This window comes from Amblyomma maculatum, chromosome 4, assembly GCF_055883805.1.
Source record: "Amblyomma maculatum isolate TAMU_Amacu chromosome 4, ASM5588380v1, whole genome shotgun sequence".
In the NCBI taxonomy this organism is placed as follows: domain Eukaryota; kingdom Metazoa; phylum Arthropoda; class Arachnida; order Ixodida; family Ixodidae; genus Amblyomma; species Amblyomma maculatum.
In genome coordinates this window covers 206,378,546-206,384,197 of record NC_139347.1, presented here as the reverse complement: position 1 = coordinate 206,384,197, position 5,652 = coordinate 206,378,546, and positions in this window count along the sequence as shown.

The window sequence follows — 5,652 nt, the reverse complement described above, 5'->3', positions numbered from 1 at the left end:
TGTAGTGCCTGAAGGGATCTTAAGGCGAGGGGAAACATTAGCATGATGAGAATCTGTACAGCTTTGTGGAACGCCCTTGAACACAAAATCAAAACCTCAGACCGCTCCATCCACTCTAAAGCAGCAAATTAAAATGTACCTTCTATGCAAAGTTTAAATAAAACTGTGTCATTGTATGGCTTACTGGAAATTGCAGCACAGCCGCCAGTCACAAGGACGAGACGAGAAGAACGCAAACACAAGCACTGTGTTGCATTCTCCTCGTCTCATCCCTGTTACTGATGCGCTGCAATTTTCAGTATGCAAAACCAACTAGCTGATCCCTGCATGTTATATGGCTGTTGCTTTTAGCTGCATATGTGCTGCTGTGCTAAAGGAAGCACAACAATTCGAAATCACAAGACATTCTAGAAACAACCTCAGCTTCTGCTAAATACTACTTTGAAATTTCAAATATCAACCAAATGGATTGGGCTGAATGAATACTGAAATTCTACTATTTGACTGAATATTCGAATTGCCAAATATTCATACAAGCCTCAACATAGAGCAAAATTGTGTCAATTTGAAGCCATCGGGACCGCTAAAGATGATAAAATTAACCTTCCAATTTTCATGATAACCAAGCAAAGCAAAAGACAGTCCAGAAAAAAAAAATTCATTGTGAGAATACATTGCACACCCCCCCTTTTGAACAAGGTTCTGCCACCGCAATTTGTCTCGCTCTTGGCAGAGCACGTGCAACTTAACGCAACAAATTACAAACACCTTATAGTGCCAGCAGAGTATTTGTACTGTGAAAAACTGCGCCGAAATAAACACACCACAAGAAAGAAGACGGGACGACTAGCCCAACTAGCCCAAGAAACGGTATTAATGCCAGCAGAGATCAAGAGCAAAACGTTGTTTCAGCATGTTTGCACGCCCGTGCAGTTTTGGATTTTGCGGCGCGCACTCAACCCTGAGGTTATTATTAAAAGTTGCTCTCTTGCTTTCTACTGTTTGTCCAGGGGGCAACAGCCAACACAAACGAGGTGGGCAAACAGCACTCTTCATATTCTATTGCGCAGCCAATGTGCATACAAATAAACTACAGTCATCGAATGATTTTTCGGACACTCAGTGGGCCGTAAAAGTGTCAGTAAAACCAGGAAGTTTGGAAAAATGAATTCACAGCAAAAATATCCCTTTACCGAGCACATGAAATACTGGTCAGTCTGTTTCTGCGTCAATCTCCTCATTTTCACGGCCAGTCTTCTTTCCGGCACAGCAGCAGGTAAAATTGTGCAACAGTTGGAGCAGTGCGACATTCAAGCAGAAAGAGTCCAGGCAGAGCCTCCCTCCTCCCACCTGACTCTATGCCAGCATCTTTTTTTTTTCCCTTCCGCACGAAAAAAAAAAAGAAATGGTGGTCGTGGCTGTCTCGAACACCTGGGATTCTTTAAAGTGCACTGACATTGCACAGCCCAGGAGTGCCTTGCTTTTTGCCTCCATGGCCGGGATTCGGTCCCACATCCTTGGGAACAGTAGTCGAGCACTCTAACCGCTGCACCATTGAGGTGGGGCTGATTTCAGGAAGCAACAAGTCCATTAACTCCTCACAACTAGTGATGCCTGCTATCGAGGGTATAAGTTAGTATGCAGGATGCATGCAGTGCGGGTTTGAAAAACTAAATGCTAGCCATGTCATGGCAATTTTTCATAGCTTCGCCCTACAATCGAGAGAAAAAGTCCCTAAAATTGAAAGTTTGGTTGGTGGAGTGCATGATGGTGCGGTGGCAAAGTCGGAATAATCAGGCATGCCCGAAAAATCGCGGTTGCAAGAAATCAGTTGGTGACTGTATACGCGATGCACAAAACGGCGACAACTGCGCTTGTCGCCGAAGCCACAAAGCGTAGGCGGGCTCGGTCGGGCGCTGTTCATGTCAGCCTCTATGCACGCGCGTCGTGTTTTCGTTTAACAGATATAACGCCGCTGTCAACCTTTAGCAATGTCCCGGAAGAATTGCCGAGTACTAGTTGGTTTTTCGAACAGACTAAAACCTTGCCAGGAACACGTTTGTACTATAGGTTTTCAGTGATGCTTCACGAGGACGGCGGCCGTGAATTGCGGTTTTTCGACGCAGAAAGCAAGCAATCACACCGAATGACATTTGCTCAGGTTAATGCCATTTTTTCGACGCGCTGATACACGACCAAAGCTAATGCCATTTCCAAAGTATGGTAACTGCGATTGACATATGTTGCGAAGATGACTGTGCTGTAAACGAAAGCAGCCTTTAAATTAACATTCATGTCTTGCATGACTTGTAACCAACCTATTGATTATGAAAGGGCACGGAAGGTGCGCACATCTGTGCTCAACTGCGAAACGCGTACGACTTTCAACAACGCGTACACTTTGCGCACTAAAGCAAGTGTCAAGAGCAACACATAAAATAGGCAGTATCTAGTGTACTGTCCGACGGCGCTTTTATAGAACCTTCGAGTATTGCCATATGACGAAGCATACTACAGCCCCGCTGACTCCCGTATGTTTTCGCCAGATCGTTTGCTCGGCGTATTAAGGCCTGTCAAAAAATGCCTGAGCTTGGCCTCATCAAGAAAGCATATGGCATTCGTAAAGCCGCGTTCAGACTATGTGCGCAACGCACGTATCGTTTGTAAGGATCGTAAGCGTAAGCGCAAAATACGCAATGTGTCTGTTCAGACTGCTGTTGCATTGAGCGTAAGATGCATAACGTCAGCACCCAGCGTGGGCGTAAATGTCCGAGGACCTGCGACATTTACGACTAGCACAGATACGTCTGTTATGTGCGACCAATGCGCACAGCCGTTTCAGTTTTCCCTTTCCGGTTACGGGGCTTCCGGTCCTCCCAGATTTCGCGCGCAAACCACTAGTAGGCGACATCATCCAACGCTCCTACTCTGCTGCAGTGTCTCGGCTCGCCGGTGTTATTGGTGTTGTGTCGGTGATTGTGTCTGTCCGCAGCTTGATCATGTGCAGTGCGGAATCTTCGCTGTGGAATTATCAGCCCCTCATAAAAAAAGTTCGGCAGAGGCCGGCTCTCTGCTACGAGTAGCTGAAATCGCACAGAGAGAAGTGCAAAACGATGCCTGGCCACAAATTGCCAGTGCGCTGAGTCAAAGCAGTAAGTGGTTTATCAATCCGTTTTTTCATGTGCGAACAAGCTCTCAACAAGCAAATGTTTCCTCTAGTTTAGAAAAGTAAGGTTATGGAGGCGGGGGATGCCCTCTTCATCCCCGTGCAGTCTCGCAGCCCATCGGCTCCGTTGACAAGTGAGGAAACAGTTGACCTGCAGCGAAAGGCCGATGCGGGGCGATGTTGCGGTTGGGCCGTAGAACGGAGCTGGCGTAGACTCGTCGAAGTTTGAAAGAAGCTCACCGTAAAAGAGAAAAAGAAAACAGTATTTTCTGAAGGAGGACGAGGTTCTGCGGACATTTCCGTGTCTGCCGCGCGCCCCGGCTCATTGTTTGGTGTCTGTAGTACGGCCTTTGAGTCACCGCCCTGGCCCGTCTCCAAGATCGCTCCGGGGCACTGGTAAAATCGCAAGCAGGGATGCAAGCGGACCGTACGCCTGTTTTGGTGCGAGAGAGTGCGATCACGGGACACCGAGCAGGAGTGCGCAGTACGTCGACAATGAGAGCGGGCGTGTGAAGAAATGTGCGAAGGAGTGAGCGGTGCGTCAGCACGGCGAGCGGATGTTTGAAAACTGTGCGCGAACGTGCGTGTGCGAAACGAAGAAATGTATTTGTAATCGAGTGGTTAATTGTTAATGTACCCATTGTTCTTTTTCGTACTTTATATGTGTGTCCAGTTTTTTCTTTCACATCTCATTTTGAGCTTGAAGAGCCCAGACCTCTGCTATCAGCCGCTCACCAACCGGCGCCATGCTGAGAGCGGTGATTGGCCGGTCGTAAAGAACGCATCTTACCGAACGGCCCAGTGTGAACATGCGCGGTCGCAAGCTACGTAAACGGGAGTTCCAGCCGCTATGCGCACTGCGATAAATACGATACTTACACTCTAAGAAAAAAGGGTGTGCGAAAGGGGTAAAAAGGGCATAGCATGGTCATTTATCCCCTTTAGAAGGTCTTGGGGGTAACTTTGCACCTGCTGGAAGCAGGTCCCTATTCACTTACCCCCTCTTAGAAAACTTGCACCCTACTGTAACCCTACTTACCCTCTCTACCAGCGTTTGTGTGTGTGTTCGTGCCCCTTAAAAAGCAGTGTGATTAGTTTGGGCACATGTCACGATGGGGCGCTCGTGCAGCATTCTGTCTCATCATGTCTCGTTCCTGCACCGTCGCTTTCAGAGAGGGGACGCCTTTTGTGCCACCTTCGCCACCGTTTTTCTCTGGCGGCGTTTGGGTCCCTCTCCATGTTTACTCTCCCCAGTCAGGAACTGCAAGCTGCAGGTGTGTCGTGGTTTCTATGGGGCGACGTCATGACTGCAAAACTGCTTCTAAATTGTAATGAAACAGCAGATACTTTTGTTTTGCTTGTGGGAGTAATGCTCTGGCAGTGCACAGCCTGTTTCAGGCTTATAGTGGAGCCACTCCGACTGCATAGCGAACTGTCACGGGCCGTTCTGCAAACGTATTTCCTGAAAAGGCACAGTATCTGTCACACTTCTTGGTAGAATCCTGAACCACACCGTAAGGGGAAGCTTGGGAAGCTTCGAAGGAAGGTGGATTAAAAGAAAAGAGAGAAAGAGGTGCTGGTTGTGTTCAGCAACAAAATTATGCACATATTTGATTTTACCTGAAGCGCATACAGCTCGTTCGGCCGAAAAGGCATCGCCATTGCCATGGTCGTTGCCGAAACTCGCAACTCGTGGAAAAATATATGCTCTGATTTATATTAAAATCTTGATAAAATCGATTCCTTGTACAGCTTTCAGGGTGGTGTCATACCCTTTTCGCGTCACATTTAGCATTCATCCGCTAGTCATGTTGAAGGTTAGTTTGCGACAGAGATTGGAACCAACGACATATGTACAGCTGCCGAAATCTTAACTGATGTTCGTTCGTGACGTCAGTACTTTCTGTGATTTTGAGCGTTACAGAGCAGCTAACCTGCGAAAAGTCCAAGTATATATATAAGAAAGGGCTCACCATCTTGATCTTCTGGCAAGTATTGTTCGCACTAAGGCGCAGTAGCACAGAAAAGGAGGTCGTCATGCGCACGCCAGTTAAAGATTTGGGCGGCTCTACCTGCGGTTTTATGCCTTTCATTTTAAAGTTCGCCGTTCACCGAGAAGTGAGGCGGATACAGCACCTTCCATTCCTCCAAACAAAGCAAACTAAAGGCTTTAATCGCATTGCCAAACTCTGCGTCTCTTAACGGCAAGAATTCGCGGAATGAAAACGCCGTGTTAAAGGTGCTATCGCGTCTACAGCTTTGGTGTCATGCTGGCTTGAAATTATTTAATTTTATAGCGTTAACTAGAGGCAGGCTGGTGGGCAGCTGAAAGCTGTGACACTCGAGGACAAATTTCATCAAAAGTTGTTTCTTTCTACTCGTTTTTGTTGAATGCGACCAGCTACACTGAAAATAAGGATTTCTTCACCCTCATTTACCGTACCGCAGAAAGTATGTCAGTCGGACATTCTTAGTTTACAAATGAA